The following is a 16,699-nucleotide window of genomic DNA, read 5'->3' on the forward strand; positions in this document are numbered from 1 at the left end:
ATGTGTACCTCAACCAATTTTTTGTGCTATCTTAGGTGAGGTGTAGTGCCTACCCCTAAGTTACATTTTGCTATCATTGTCGAATTCTTTTAGGCCAATTTTATGCGTAATTTCTAGTAGTATTGTTTTGAGATTATTAGATATGGTCTTACATTCAATTGAATATATGATGAGATTACTTGGTACTCTATATTTTATTTATGCATGATGATTATTACAGTGTTTTCAACCATGGATGATGATTAGTTAGGTGGTTTATTATCATATGTGTTTTCTTATTGATACTTACCCCATATTGCATGTGTATGGTGTGCGTTTTTGTTTTCTTTATGTATGACATTTCTAATGTGGTTAAGAAAGGGAGTCGTAGTCACCTACTAGTTAGGATCTACATGATGCACCACTTCCTGCCATTGCCTATTTAGCTTAGTATATATTGTGTATGTACATGTGTGGATTTTATGCAGGTTGCAAGTACAAGGTATTGACTTCCCTGTATTGCTAGGATGAGAGTACCCTATCGCATTATCTCAAAGGTAAGAGAGGGGAGATAAATCCTTAAGTCCAAATCCTAAACCCTTAAGCCATTTGTCCTAGTTGAAAATTAGGACAAGTATCTGAGTCATGTACCCTCTGAATGCATCGGTTGATGTTAACTTGTGATTTTAACCTTTTAGTTTGATTTTGTATGTGTTTTTCATTGATGGGTTTTCGTATTTTTACTTTATGAGTCTTTGGTGAATTTTCTATTAATTAAGTCTAATTAAAAGATTAAATTAATGATTTAATTAAATGAGAAATTATTATGATATTTTAATATTTAATTATATTTAATTAATTGAGAAATTATTTAAATAAAAGAATTAAATTTGAAGATAAAAGTCATAAGTATAAATTTGGAACATGATAATATTTATTTAATTTAATAATAATACATTTAGAGATCATTTTTAAATAAATGCTAAATAATATTATTATTTAAGTTAATAAATAGTTATCAAATTTAATGTTTGAAAATAAATTTAGAAGTGGAAAAGAAATTAATTTATTAAAATTTTGTGATCGCATGATGCGTGCATGAGAATAAATTTAATAAATTAATTTAAAAAGAGTCAAGTGAAAATTAAATAAAGTAATTTAATTAATTAATGAATGTGCATGGAAAAGATAAAGAAAAGATAAATAAAAGTTAATAATGAGTTAAGAGTTGTGAGCAAGGAGTTCTCTAGGGTGAACACACAATTAGTGTCCCGATTTTTGGGAGAGAACACCAAATCACAACTTGGGAGGTTCATTTTCAATTCACCGTGAATTTTGGAGAAGGAAGAAAATTTGGGAAAGGAGAAGATTATGAGAGGAGGGAATTTTCTCTACAGTTTTTTGGGGTGTAGCAATTGGCATTAGTGTCCAAGTAGACACTTGTGATTTTCGCATATCTTAATACACTCTTTTCTTTCCTGTCTTCATCGTGCCTGTTGAGTGTTTTTTGAAGAATTCTTGTGACGAATGTTTTCAGTAATATGCATTCTTGTTACGAATATTTAATCTTTTGCTTATTGAAAATCAAAAGATCTGTATAACCCTCTTTAGTAGATTAAGGGAATAAGAAATTTATCGGGTAGGGTTTGTTCTTAAATGGAAAAATCTCTTAGAAAAAAATAAATTAGTAAGTGGGTGTGTTGTAATCCTCCATCAGATTTATTGTGGACTTTGATTTTTTTTAAATAATAATAATAAATACTTAAAATAAATTTGTTTTATTAAATTTTATTAATTATAAAATTATAATAAAATTAATTGGGTTTTGTTAGAGAGGGAAAAACGTTTTATATATATATTTTTTTTTTAAATAAAAATAATTGAGTCTTCGGTGGATTTTCTATTAAGTAAGTCTAATTAAAAGATTAAATTAATGGTTTAATTTAATGAAAATTATTATGATATTTTAATGTTCAACTAATTGAGAAATTAATTAGATAAAAAGAATTAAATTTGGAGATAAAAGTTATAAGAATAAATTTAGAATGTGATAATATTTATTTAATTCAATAATAATATATTTAGAGTTCATTTTTAAATAAATGCTAAATATTATTGTTATTTAAGCTAATAAATATTTATCAAATTAAACGTTCGAAAATAAATTAAAAGTGAAAAAGATATTAAATTATGAAAAAGTTTTAAGTTCGCATGATTTATGCATGAGATTAAAATAGAAGAAATTAATTAAAAAGATAAAACATGTGAACTTAATAAAGATATTTTAATAAAGTGCACATGAGATTTAAAAGTTAATAAATTAAATAAAAATGAAGTCAAATGGAAATTAAATAAAGTAATTTCATAATTCATTTGACATGCATGAAAAGATTAAAGAAAAGATTAATAAAACTTAATAGGAGTTGAAGTCTAGTGAGCACGGAGTTCTCTTGGGTGAATGCACAAATAGTGCCCCGATTTAAAGAGAGAACTTTTTATAACAATTAGAGGGTTCATTTTTTAGGGAGACAAATTTGGACACAAATTTTGGAAGCAAATTTGGGAAGCGAATTCTGGAGATTTGAGATTTATGATATATATTGACTGTGGTAACATTGTGAGTTTGTGACATCGTATATTTTGGAGATTTGAGATTTGATGTCATTGTATAGTCACCGTATATTTTGATATTGGTCTCATAATAACATGGTTATTAGTGTTTGGTTTGGATATGTATGATGACTTGTTGGGTCTACATGTTGTGCAGTGTTGTTAGCAGTTTATTATTACAAGTTGCATTTGTGGCTTAGATATGGGTTGTCTTTGCCCATTGATATTTCATTATTGATGCATATTCAAATTGATGGCTTGGTTTTGGGTTGTTTATTCCCTTACTCACATGATTTGCTAGTTTATCTTCATGTAGAAGGGATGAGATGTTGTTACCAGGTACAATCATGATGGAGGATTGTGGTTGACTATTTTATATTTCTAGGTTGGACAATTTGAGAGGTAGATGCTTGATTTATAGATATGATCATGGTGCCATGTATTTTGGCATAACATGATTGAATATACAAGTACTTCATTGATGTTGACTAGTTTGAATTCTTGATTTGGTTATGGTGGTATATCCTTATGGTTGAGGATCATAGTTATTTGGTTTCTTTTGTGGAGCTCATGATTTTCACTTTGAGTTCTTTGATGGCTTAATTCTTTTGTTGATTCTCATGGTTAGAGGATGGTTTTCATCATGATTTCATGCATAGCTTAGATACACAGTTTACCAAGAGCTTGTGATAGTGATGAGGTGGCAATGCAAGATTAGTTCTTGGTTTGGTATGTATCTTCTAGGGTTGGAGATCTTGGTTTCACTTGGTACTAGCACTTTGGTTGTGTGTGTAGACCTGGAGGATCTTTGTGTGGGAGATAGATGTTATGATTCCATGGGTGACTCAGTACCATGGTTGAGTGGGAGTTGTTGGCATTGATATATTTATTGAGTGTTTACAGATGTTGGAGGATGTCTTAGATACCATTGTTGCAGAAGCACCTTGACATTTGCATGGTGCACTTGGTTCTCCATGGTGTATAGAGATGATTCTTCATGGTGTGTGAAGATGGTTCTTCAAGTTGTGTGGAGATAGTTGCATCTTGAGGACTCATCGGGTTCTTGGTAAAGGTGTGGTTTATGCTTTCATTGGACATGTTATCTTTGGTGTTAGGATAGTTTCATTATTATGTCATGGTATACTCTTAATACACATTTAGAGTTTTTGACATGTTATGGTGTGTTCATATGCAGCACGTTATCTCTTTGGTTGAGATGGTTTAGATCATGTTGTCATGTTTATGTTCATGAATCCATGGTTGGAACTTTGACCTTGATCTTGGTTTAGTTTCTTGGTATTGAGTACATTGATCATTTGTTAAATACTTCACGGTATTGCTATGTTGCATTTGAATTTTGCATGGATTGATTGGTTACAAGTGCTCATGGATACTTAGAGATGGTGGTGATATTAATTTCTCTTGTGATTAGAGAAGTATTTGTTAGGATGGTTGATAGTTTCAGTAGGAAATCTAAGGGGCATTCACCTTATATGGATTTGGGAGAAGTTTGTTCTTAGATGAGTCTTGGTTGGAGACTCAGTTATCTTAATGAACATTTTCATTCTCCACTCTTGGTCTACAAAAAGGTTTTTCTACCTAAGAGGTATAGCCCATTATTCCTCTTAGGTGCATTATTTTTATGTTCATCTTGCATTGGTATGGATCTTGAGCTATGGTACATGAGTTAGTTCAGGAGGGTTCATTTTAGAGATGGTTTAGCATTGTTTATCTCCTTTTGCATATGTTGTTATGTTGGTTGAGTTTGGGATATGGTTTTATATTGGGCATATTCATTGGATTAGGAGTGGTTATTCCTTAGTGTAGATTTCATATCGGTTATGATTAATGAGTGTCTACACACTTAAGTCATTTTACTTGGTTCATGTTGAACAAGCAGTTCATGCCAAGCACAACATGTATATAGCAAAGCATGTCGAGTCCACAGTGAGTGTTGATCCACTCATGTGTCGAGTCACTCAAGTGTTGAGCAGACAGTATATGCCAAGTGATTTAGGAGCTGAGCAAGTAGAGCATTTCGAGTGATATAGATGTCAAGTCAAGTATAGAAGATAGTATATGTTGAGCATCAGAGACTTCAAATGTTGAGTAAGAGAGTTTTGATATAGTTGTTCATAATGGTACAAATAACTATGTAAACCATTGTAAGTTGACTTAAAGATTGAATTATAATATTTTGAAGATAAGGACAAATCTTAATTTGGAATCCCTATGAATTGCATGCAACCAATCAGATTAAGGGAAGGATTAAGTAGAAAAATGGATGAATCAAAATCGTTGATACAAGTCTTCTTAAGGAGGACGAACCCTAAGAGTCTGTTTGTTTCCTAGAAGACGACAGGAATTGGCTTTTTCAAAATTTGGATTTGAAAATTTTTGTGTTTGTTTCAAAATTGGCAAAATGGAATTAGCATATCGAACTTCCAATTTTGCCTCAAAACCATATTTTCCAATGTCCTACTAGCAAGTAGGAATTGAAAATCAAAACCTAGTTATGTTTTTTAAGGAGTGTAAAAATAATAGATTGGACTACTCTTTGAAATTTTCCTTCAACTCCAAGCATACGCATAAAAATGTGTCTCCACACCCATCTTCTAAATCAAATAAACGGTTTAAGTAAAATCCCAAAAATCATAATGAAGATTTGCAAAACCTTGATTTGACTAAACCAAGGTTTGTAGAAATCATAGTTTTTTTAATTCCAGTAACCAAACAGACCCTAAACTATCTATGTTGTGAAGAAAGAATATGAAGGAGCGAAGGGAGAATTTTTCATTTGAAAACAAAGCATTCATGGTGGTTGAGGAGTTATGATCTAAGATTACATTACAGAATTAGTTAAAGGAGAATAGAGGAAGGGAATAGGATATAGCAAAATGATTTCTAATCTAGAAAGATCGAGAATACATTAGTTTAGCGGTGATTTGTCATCAGTCAATCAAGTGCTAATCACAGGATCAATGTTGAGTCATTCTAGCAACTGAATCAGTTAAATCTCTTAACAAAGTAGTCCTAACAGGCTGTATTGAAATCCTTTAGCAAGGTGCTTACTTAATTGTGAGTTAAAGTCCTTTAACAAGGCACACTTTTAATAGGATGTTCAAATCCTTTAACAGGGTGAGACCTAATAATCTTTGTAAGCCTTTAATAGGGCATACCTTTCATAGGGTAGATCATGTCTCATTATCAAATATTGTAACCTTCATTGGATACACTTTATTACTACAGTAGTGAAGATTTGTGGGTGTCATCCCCACCCTAGTTTTACCTTCTCACTAGAGGTTTTCTAGGTAATCATATCTGGTGTCATATATGTGTGAATGTTTACTTATTTTCATGATTTAGAAGTGCATGCTTTACATGGTATTTCAGTTTATATATTGAATATATGAGATGGATGTGTGGTGAATATCTTAAGGTTCAAAGTTTAAACTACTGATTCACCCCCCTCCCCCCCTCTCAGAAGTTTATCTTTCCTATTTTAATTCAAAACATTGGTATTAGAGCCTTGTTCTCTAAAAGAGAAGCTTTGCAGCTTTGAGAAAAAATCTTGGAAATGGAAGTCTACAAGTTGGGAAAGATCATTGAGAATCAAGGAATTGAAATACAACTCATTCTACATCAACTGGATGAAGCAAGAGAAGAACTAAAGAAATCTTTGAAGAGAAGGAAGGAAATTTCCATTGAGGAGAATGAGACACAATAAAGAGAAATGGACATTACTAAGCTATTTGCTAATGGAGACTCCAATGAATTTGATGTAGCAGTTGCAGATCTAATGGAAAAGAATAGAGTCCAAGCTGAAGAAATGAGGAATCTCAAGTTGGAGCAAGAATCACAAGTCATACTGCTATGTGAATTGACTAAGAAAAAGAAGAAAGCTATGGAAGATGAATCCATGACTAAAGAGGACAAAAAAAATTTGACCAACAGATTGGAAGAAAAATCATCAGAGCTAACCAAGATTTTCAATATAAAATTGGATACTTTGTGTCAAATGATGAATGCCAACTATGAATTGAATGTCAAGGACATTGAGATAACAACATTGAAACTACAAAATGATCAATTGAAGAGTGAACTAAAAAGGGAAAATGAATTTAATGAAAGTTTCAATAAACCTAATGAAGCCATAAAATACTTTGAGCAATTATTGAGATCCCCAAGATCCAATAATGATACATTTGGACTAGGATACACAAGTACTAAAGAAGGAGAATCATCCAAAAATTCTGAAGAAAGGAACAACAAAGGTAAGAACTCTAAATTTACTTGTCATAATTGTGGTAAGAAAGGACATACTACAAATGTGTGCAGGAGTAGGACTGAAAATTAGAATTTCAAGCATAAAAGCATGGTTCATTGTCATAAGTGCAACAAACAAGGTCATCAGGCACATGAATGCAAAACTATGACCATGTACACACAAAGATTTGAAAGATATTGTTACAACTATTAGAAGTATGGAAATGGATCTTTTGAGTGCAGATTCAAACCCATGGGGTCATTAGTCAGGCAAACAAAGGTAAGAAATAGTGGCAACTCTTATAATTGGGATTATAATACAAGGTATAGTTGTCATTATTGTCAAGAATATGGACATGTTCCTATAAATTTTATTAGAACACACTTCAGAGGTTATTACAAAATGTGGTTGAGTCAAACCACATTTTTTAGCTATTTGTGTTAGATACAATTGATTAATTGTGTGTTGTCTTTGATGTTACACAAATGTCATATTAGTTGACAGTCAGTGCATGTCGAGCTCACTTGGTCAATGAAGACAGTTTTCCTAGTCTACCTAGTGTTCCTAAGTCTACTCTGTACAGAAGGCATTATCTACCAAGCTCACTCAGTTAACAAAGGAAAAGTTGAACTAAGTTAGTATTAACCAAGTTCACTCAGTTACCAAAGGGATTTTGTAAGTTCACAATGTTAATCGAGCTTCTATTGGTTAACACAAGAAATTGCTTCAAAATTAGTTTCTACCTAGTTGGGTTGACTACCAAATGATTTTCTTATTTTGGCATGTAAAGCTTAATTATTTTATCTATTAATTCTAGCTAACTGAGGTGATGAATATTGGTTATTCTAATTTGTAGTTGAGCCAACTTGACAATTTGGAAGGTATAAGTAAAAGGTCAAGTTGTGATTCCAAAGTGTGAGATGCATGTTGTATGAATTAAAGAGATAAGAAGAAAGGAAGAAAACTTAAAGGATAAGCAGGTATCCTTGTGGAGCAGAAAAGTGTTATACGATGAAGAAGGATCAAGTATGAACCAGAATAGAGATCTCTAATCAGAAAATTAGTTGCATCACAATTAGGTCATTTCATTGTTACTCTCTAACCATTATAACAGTGATCTAAAATCTTTTAACAAAGTTGGTTTAACTGCCATTTGTAAATCCTCTAACAAGGTGGCAATTCCTTAGAATTATTTCAAGACCTCTTACAAGGCCACTCCTAACAAGGTGAATAAATCTTGTAATAGGGATACACCTAATAGTGTGTTTTGTAACCTTTAACAGGGTTAGCTCCTAACAAGCCTCACTTCAAAAGAGTGAAAAGCAGTAACTAGTTATATTTGGTGATTTTTTTTTCAAATTGGGTTTCCACATTAAATCCTAGTGTTGTTCATTTTATTTCTTTTATGCTTGCAAGTAGATTACTAATAAAATCTTAAGGTTTGATAAAGTAATACAAACTCTGCATTTATCGAGTTACAGCAACTACTGTATGTTTACTGAGTATCAATAGTATTTAGTTTTATCAGTCTAGATTTTATTTGATATCTAAGGGATCTAGGGTTTATTTCAGTAGTAATTGATTCACCCCTCCCCTCTCAGTTACTCCTCTTATATTTACAAAATTTGGTATTAGATTTTTTGGTGCTTGCAGAGAAGGTTTCAAGGACCTAAGCTAAAGATCAAGATGTCTTACAAAAGAGAGATTCCAAAGCTAGACAGAGACAACTTTGTAGCATGGCAAGGACTTATGAGGCTTCATCTGGCTACCATCAGTGATTCAAGATGCAAATATCTTAATGAAGTATATAAAAATCTAATTGGAACATTATCAGTTGAAGATATTGATGAGAAAAAGAACCATAACATTATGATGATTGATATTGCATCTGCTCTCAATTATGCTAAATTTGATGAGGTCAAAGACTGTAAAACTACTTTTGATATGTGGAACAAACTGAAAGAAAACTATGGAGGAGATGACAATGTAAGAAGAACCAAAGTAGAAAGCCTTAGAGGACAATTTGATTAAATGAGAATGAGAGAAGATGAAAATGTTGCAAAATATGTGGAAAGAATTAAAGCTAGTGTTAGTGCAATTAGAGCATCTAAAGGAGAAATTAAAGAAGAAATTGTTGTAAGAAAAATACTCAGAACTTTGCTTCCCATCTATGCAATCAAAGTATCCGCTATTTAAGAAAAGAGATGTGATCCAAATAACAAGATAGGTGTGGACGTCCTAGTAGGAAGATTGACAGCTTTTGAACTAGAAAAATTTGACAACTATGTTCCTACTTCCAAGAATATTGAGTTTGAATTTGAAGCTAAACTCTTACTCAAAGAAAAGGGCAAGAAAGTAAAAGATAATCAATCAGAAAGTGAGGAAGAAAATGAAGAAATTTTTGACAGTGATCTTGAGATTGTTGAAGCTCTACTTGCAAATAAATATTCCAAGAGCAGAGGAAAGTACAAAGGTAAAATTCCTTTAATCTATTTTTCTTGTGAAGAAATTGGTCATATTACTACTAGGTGTCCAGAAAAAGAAGGCAAGGAAGAGAAGAAAACCCACATGTACAAAGGAAAGAAGGAATTCAAAGGTCACAAATCCTACAAAGACAAAGGTAAGAAAACTTGTTTTATAGCTAAAGATTTTCATAACAATGAAGATGAAATAGTGTATATTGTTGTAAAAGATGAATCTGATGATGAAGGAGATAAGATGGCACTTCTCTCTCATGTTAGTAAAAATGACACATGGATCATAGATAGTGGGTGTTCTCATCTTATGACTGGAGATAAAACTAAGTTTGAACATTTTGAACACTATAATGGAGGTAGTGTAAGGTTTGGGAACAATGAACCTTGTTGCATAAAAGGAAAATATAGTATCCCATTAACCAATGAACTTGTATGTGACAATGCCTATTAGGTTGAAGGACTAAAACATAATTTACTAAGTGTGGCATGGTTGAACAACATTGGATTCAAGGTAGAATTCATGAATGGAAAAGCAAGAGTGCTAGATAACCAAGGAAATCTGATTGGATCAGGCAGGCAAACAAAAGGTAACCTATTTTATCTTCATCTTGGTGATTCTTCATGCTTTATTGCTCAAGTAGAAGAAAGTTGGCTATGGCACAGAAGACTATGTCATGTAAACTTTAATAATATGGTCAAAATAAGAAAACTCATAAGAGTAAGAGGTCTTCCTAATTTGAAGAAACCTAATGTTGGATTATGCAAAAATTTCCAAATTGGTAAAATGGGAAAGACTAGTTTTAAGAGCAAAAACTATCGGTCAGAAGATGTCTTGGAAATTGTGCATACTGACTTATGTGGACCCATTGGAATAGAAACTTATAGTGGAGAAAAAAATTCATTCTTTTTTTTTATGATTATTCTAGAATGATGATTGTTATGTATCTGAAAGAAAAATTAGAAGCTTTTGAGAAATTCAAATGGTATCTAGCTAGAGTAGAAAAGGAAACTGGAAAAAGAATAAAATGATTAAGATCATATAGAGGTGGTGAATTCATCTCAAATGAATTCAAAAAATTTTGCATTGAAAGAGGAATCAAAAGACAAGTATTAGCCCCTGGTACTCCTGAGCAGAATGGAATAGCTAAAAGAAGAAACAGATCCATCATGGATTGTGCAAAAACACTAATGATTGAGAAAAATATTGCTATCAAATACTGGAAGGAAGCTATCAGCACTGCAGTTCATACTTTGAACTGAGCTCAATTAAAGAAGGACTCAAACAAAACTCCCTATGAACTATGGTATGGCTACAAACCCAATGTAAGTTACTTGAAAGTATTTGGCAGAAAATGTTATATCTTGAAAGAATCTAGAAAAGGCAAATTTGATGTAAAAGGTGATGAAGGTATATTTCTAGGATATTCCTGTAGAAGTAAAGTATACAAATGTCTAAATTTGTCCACTCACAAAATCATAGAAAGTGCACATGTGAGAATTGATGAGTTTGTAGAAAAGACTGAAGAAAGAAAAAAGGAGCCAGAAGATTATAGAAGATTTTTTTACTATGAACCTGATACATTGCCAAACACATTTGACAAAAAGGAGACTTCATCTCCCGAGCTCTCCAAGTCTCCAATAGTTACCACATAGGGACCTGAGTCACATTCAAAGACTACCGAGTTAGTGTATACTGAGTCTAAAGAACCCAAGCCACAAATAGAAGAACCTGAACCTAAAGTTAAAATTCAAAATGAAGATAGCACAATTCATTCAAAAGTCAAAGAACCTGTATTGGCTAAATATGTCAGAAGGCATCATGCACCTGATCATATCATTGGTGAAAAATTAGATGGAACAATGACAAGAAGCAAACTAAAAGGTACGTGTTTACTTACTGAATTTGAACCTAGAAGTGTTGAAGATGCATTGGAAAATGAAATTTGGATTAAGGCTATGAATGAAGAAATAGAACAGATAGAAAAGAATAAAACTTGGACTCTTGTACCTAGGTCCAAAGATAAGAATGTGATTGGTACAAAATGGGTACTCAGAAATAAGTTGAATGGAGATGGAAAAGTGTCAAGAAACAAAACAAGATTGGTATGTAAAGGCTATTCTCAAAAAGAAGGTATTGATTATGGTGAAAATTTTGCCCCTATTGCAAGATTAGAAGATGTTAGGACTTTACTGGCTTATGCAGCTCATAGTGGATTCAAAGTATATCATATGGATGTTAAATCTACATTCTTGAATGGAATCCTTGATGAGGAAGTCTACATTGAACGGCTAGAAGGTTTTGTTGATCCAAACAAAAGGGACATGGTCTACAAATTACACAAAGCACTATATAGTCTAAAACAAGCTCCTGCAACCTGGTATGAAAGATTACATAACTATTTGATGCATATTGGTTTTCAAAGAACAAATGATAACAATAGCTTGTATATCAAGGAAGGACTAGATAAGAAGATTGTGTTGGCAGAAATATTTGTGGATGATAATCTATTTACAGGAAACGATGACTTATGAAAAGCATTCTTAGAACAAATGAATAAATAATTTGAGATGTCCATGTTTGGTGAAATAAAATTCTTTGTTGGATTGCAAATACAACAAAACAAGACTGGTATCTATATCAATCAATCTAAGTACATCAAAGAGATACTCAAGAAGTTTGGAATGGAGGATTCAAAACTAGTTGGAACCCCCATGTGTACTAGACTTAAGCTTACCAAAGATGATGACTCCAGAGAAGTAGATCAGACCTTATACAGATCAATGATTGGAAAATTATAGTATGTAGTACATAGAAGGCCTAATATTGCCTTAGCAGTTGGGATAGTGGCAAGATTCTCAACTAAACCTAGAGAAAACCACATGATGGCAATAAAAAGAATCTTGAGATATCTAAAAGGTACTGAAGACTATGGCTTATGGTACAAACTTGGAGGCAAACTTGACCTAAAGGTATTTATTGATGCTTATTAGGTAGGAAATCTTGATGATAGAAAAAGCACTAGTGGTGGAGCATTCTTTCTTGAAAAAAGGTTGGTATCTTGGACAAACAAGAAGCAAAACTGCACACCCCAATCCATAGCAGAAGCAAAATATGTAGCAATAGTAGTAAATTTCTCTAACATTGTTTGGTTCAAAAAATTGTTGGAAGGAATGAAGGTTGAAATCAAAGAGCTAATAGTGATGTATTGTGACAACACTAGTGCAATCAACATATCAAAGAATCCAGTGATGCATTCCAAAACAAAGCACATTGCTATAAAATATCACTTTGTAAGAGAATTAGTACAAGACAAAGAAATTTGATTGGAATATGTGCATACAAAAGAATAAATTGTAGATATATTCACAAAGCCATTACCTAAGGATGCATTTTTGTATCCAAGAGGTAAGCTAGGGGTCATTCCCCTATATGAAGCTCACTAAATAAAGTTTAGTGATGCATCAACAGGAACTAAGTTGAAGACCAATTAGTTGATGCAGTATTGACAAGGACATATTGCAGATGAATTTGTACTCAAGGTACATTCACACTAATTAGAATTGTCTTTGGCATGTGTTATCAAAGAGGGAGAGGTTTACTGTCATATCTTTCTAAAATTTTGTAGGGAGAATACTATAGGAGAATTTTTCTATGTAAAATCAAAGAGAGAGAGAAACTTTCTCACAGAGGAAGTCTTGTTCTCAAAATTTCATTGTGCTATGACATGTTTTGTTGCCATCAATACCGAAGAGGGAGATTGTTGGATACAATTGATTGATTGTGTGTTGTCTTTGATGTTACACAAATGTCATATCAATTGACAGTCAATGCATGCCAAGCTTACTTTTTCAATGAAGATAGTTTTCCTAGTCTACTAAATGTTCCTGAGTCTACTCTGTATAGAAGGTAATATCTACCAAGCTCACTCGAGCATCAAAGGAAGTTATGCAAAAAAGTGTGTTAACCAAGGTCACTTGGTTAATGAAGGGAAAGTTGAAAAAAATCAGTTTTAACCAAGTTCACTCAATTAGCAAAGAGATTTTTTAATTTTGTAGTGTTAACCGAGCTTCTGTTGGTTAACACAAGAAATCACTTCAGAATCAATTTCTACCGAGCTGGGTTGGCTACCAAAGGATTTTATTATTTTAGCATGTTAAGCTTAATTATTTTATCTATTGATTCTAGCCAACTGAGGTGATGAATATTGGTTATTCTAATTTATATTTGATCCAACTTGACAATCTAGAAGGTATAAGTAAAAGGTCAAGTTGTGATTCCAAAGTGTGAATGCAAGTTGAATGAATTAAAGAGATAAGAAGAAAGGAATTGAACTTAAAGGATAAGCAGGTACCCTTGTGGAGCAGAAAAGTGTTATACGATTAGGAAGGATCAAGTATGAACTAGAAAAGAGATCTGCAATCAAAAATTTAGTTGCATCACAATCAAGTCATTTCATTGTTACTCTCTAACCATTGTAGCAGTGATCTAAAATCTCTTAACAAAGTTCCTCTAACAAGGTGGCAATTCCTTTGAATTGTTTCAAGACATCTTACAAGGACACTCCTAATAGGGTGATTAAATCATGTAATAGGTTCACACCTAACAATGTCTTTTGTATCCTTTAATAGGGTTGGCTCCTAACAAGGTTCACTTCAGAAGAGTGAAAAGCAGTAACTAGTTACATTTGGTGGTTTTTTTCCAAATTAGGTTTCCATGTTAAATCCTGGTATCTTATGTGTTCATGTTATTTCTTCTATTCTTGGAAGTAAATTACTAATAACATCTTAAGGTCTACTAAAGTAATACACACTCTGCATTTATCGAGTATCAGTAGTATTCAATTTTATCAGTCTGGATTTCATTTGACATCTAAGGGATCTGAGATTTATTTCAGTAGTAATTGATTCACCCCTCCCCTCTCCATGACTCCTCTTATATTTCCAATAGTTTGAAGATTGGTCACATCAGTCGATATTTTCCAACAAGGTCAAAGTCACCAAGTTGTGAGTTTGATAAAGGAAAAGGCAAGGCAGATGTTGAAAATGTCATAAATGAAATGAGAAAGACATGGAAGAAAAAGGATGATTATAGCACATCAAATGGAGAAGGGATCACTTCACCCAATGGGCCAGGTGATCACACCTCATCAAACTAATCAATCAAGAGGTATATGGGACTGATATTCATAAGTTATATCATACATCAGTTTCAAAAGAATTTAGTACTAAAAAGTCTACATAAGCATGAATAAAGATGCAAGATGTTATTAGGAATCAAAGAAAAATCTTTAAGTTTTTCATGTTACTACCGAGCATAAAAAGTTTCCCATGAGTTCCGAGTGAAATATTAGAGGATTCTAAGCTAACAGACTAGATAGTTGATTTTAGTCTCGCAATGGTTGTCAAATGAATAAAATGCTAAAGGATGCCGAGTGAGCATGAAATTGATTGATGTCAAGCTTATAGTTGTAAACACTCAACATTTATTATAGGATTTCAAAAGGGTAGTTGATCAATTTTCAGCTCATTTTTCATCATTTTGAAATTGGGAAATAGCAAGGAGAGCTAGAGGTGATCAAGAAATTCATCAAAAGTGAACTGAGCAGTCAATCAACACCATTTTTTAGATCTTGCAAGGTATTTATCAAATGTCGAGTTACGTTGTTTATATTTTCATAAAGCCTAGTTTCACATAATGGCATCTAGTTTAAAGAATATTGAGGGAAAGGAGGTTTTGAATGTTTAACTAGTTAGTAATGAGGTTAAACAATCAATATTCAAGGCTACACCTGATATTACTTACAAAAAAGACCCCTCCGACATGTTATCCATGATACCACTGAAAGTTTCAATGGTTCAAGATGTTAGGAAATTTTACAATTAAAAAATTGGTAGTATAGGTGATATGGAGATCAAGAAAGCATATGATAGACTTTTTGAGAATGGTGTGTTAAGGGAAGAATACAAAATTGTAGAAAAGAAAGGGCTAACTTGTGCCCTAGATTTCCTCAATTTGTTCAAAACCAAATGGATTAGGATTGTGTTAATCAAAATTCATGACAATTCACTTTGGTTAGATAATGGACCTATCAAAATTACCAAAAGGATAATCCATAGGGTAACAGGGTATCCAACCCTAGATCGGCCTAAGACTTTGAGGAGTGATTCAAAAGAGATCATTGAGAAGAATACAGGGGCTATGTGGAATAAGAGAGGAATGACTATTGATACCATCACAGATCAATTAATAGACTTTGCAATAAGGATTATTGCACATAAGTTTTACCAATCTAGCAAATTAAACAGTGTGCCTTGTATTGCAGTAGATGTTGGTTACAAGATTATAAAGAAATATCACACATATGATCTTGCAAAGCTACAATTACAACAACTAGTTGAAAACCTAGGAGTAATAAGAAAGACAAAGAGTGCTCAGTGAAAATTTGGTTCCATTTTGATATATATTTTCTTTTATGTTCAAAACACTTTTCCTACATTTGGCAGAGTTTCATGGAAAACTAACAAGTTAGTGGCAATATAGATTGGTGAGTTCATTGAAAAATTGGGCGAGAATTTTTTGTTTGTAATGACAAGCTACTTTGAGGACTTTAAGCAATCAATGAAGAAAAGATTGAGAATTCTAGTATCACTAGTGGGAAACATTATGATGACATTTGTTTATTAGTTGATGTTGATTACACTTTTTTTCAAGTAGCAACTTCAAGGGTAAGATGGTTAAGGCCATTAGGATACGAAGCCAATGTAGATGAGGCCTATGTAGGCATTACAACCTTACTTGTAGAAGACATTGATAAAAATGCAAAGACATTTGGAAACTACGAGATGGAAAAATCTAAAATTACCATGGAACTAAAGATTTCCTCTATTATAAAAAAGAAGGAGAAGTTGGTGAAGAAACTGAAAGATAAATTTGGTGAAGGTGTCGAACAGGAAGAGGAAGAGGAAGAAGAGGATGAAAAGGAAGAAGACATCTAGGCACAAGCACCACTTGCACTAACACAAGGAATGGGAGAAGACCAGCTAGAGGAAGAGATTGAATTTGTTGAAGGAGCTAAGAGAGAAGAAGTTGAGGAAGCACCTACTCCCATAGATCAAAAGAAGATAAAGGCTAAGGCCCAACTAGTGACAAAAGCCAAGAAAGTTGCAAAACCTAGCCAACCCAAACCAACTGCGTCTACTACAAGAGCTAGTGCATGTGACACTGCACAAAAGGCAAAGGAGAAAGCCAAATCAATAGAGTAGGAAGGAGGAGTGCCAAAAAGACTGAGGAGGAAATAAATTGCACAAGTTGAATCAGATGAAGAAAGAGTTGAATCAGATGACAATACCCAATTCAAAGTGGTGA

The sequence above is a fragment of the Cupressus sempervirens genome, chromosome 6 (assembly GCF_028749045.1).
Source record: "Cupressus sempervirens isolate cs-2001-9-10 chromosome 6, ASM2874904v1, whole genome shotgun sequence".
Lineage (NCBI taxonomy): Eukaryota > Viridiplantae > Streptophyta > Pinopsida > Cupressales > Cupressaceae > Cupressus > Cupressus sempervirens.